This window comes from Chrysochloris asiatica, unplaced genomic scaffold (genome assembly GCF_000296735.1).
Source record: "Chrysochloris asiatica unplaced genomic scaffold, ChrAsi1.0 scaffold00004, whole genome shotgun sequence".
NCBI classification, from domain to species: Eukaryota; Metazoa; Chordata; class Mammalia; order Afrosoricida; family Chrysochloridae; genus Chrysochloris; species Chrysochloris asiatica.
In genome coordinates this window covers 39850515-39851268 of record NW_006408522.1, presented here as the reverse complement: position 1 = coordinate 39851268, position 754 = coordinate 39850515, and positions in this window count along the sequence as shown.

The window sequence follows — 754 nt, the reverse complement described above, 5'->3', positions numbered from 1 at the left end:
GCTTGCGACCCAACCCCGCCCACCAGGCCCACCAAGCTCCCCCACAGGATTGTTCCCTCTGCCTCAATCAGCGCGCCTGCACCCTGCTGAACACATCCACATGCCATAACAAGCTAGAGCCCCGCCCAGGCTCCCAGAACTCCCATGGGACCCACCCTGCTGCAAAGCTTATTGAACTGCAAGGGCAGTGATTCACGCCCACCAGCCAATCCTCAGGAAGCCGTGCTCAGCTTAGGCTGAGACGCTGAACAGCGGAAGTACACCTATCTGGGTCTGCATTCTTGCACTGGTCTAGCAGGAGCCCTGGCGTGGCTCAGAGGGTTGAGATGGCACACTGCAGAGCCTTATGAACTTCAAGATTGGTGGTTCAAGCTCACCAGCTGCTCCTCAGGAACCCTATCTAGGTCTCTCTTTTAAAGCCAGTTTAGCAGGAGTCCCAGTATGGCTCAGAGGGCTGGGGCGCCACTAAAGAGCCTCTTGAACTGCAGGGCCAGTGGTTCAAGCTAACCAGCCGCTGCTGAGAAACCCTATACAGGGCCCTCAACCAGGAGAGGAGGGCAGAGTGACCGAAAGAGAGTTAGGACATTAAAGGCATACATACATTAAGCCACAGATTTTCCTATTATTATTGTTTTTGTTTTTATAATAATTTTTTTTTTCTTTTTTCCTCTTTCCTTTTTTCGTTTCTTCTTCCTCTTTTTCTCCTCAGCCCCACTCCCTCTTTTTTGTGAGTGGAGAATACGGTATTGAGTCT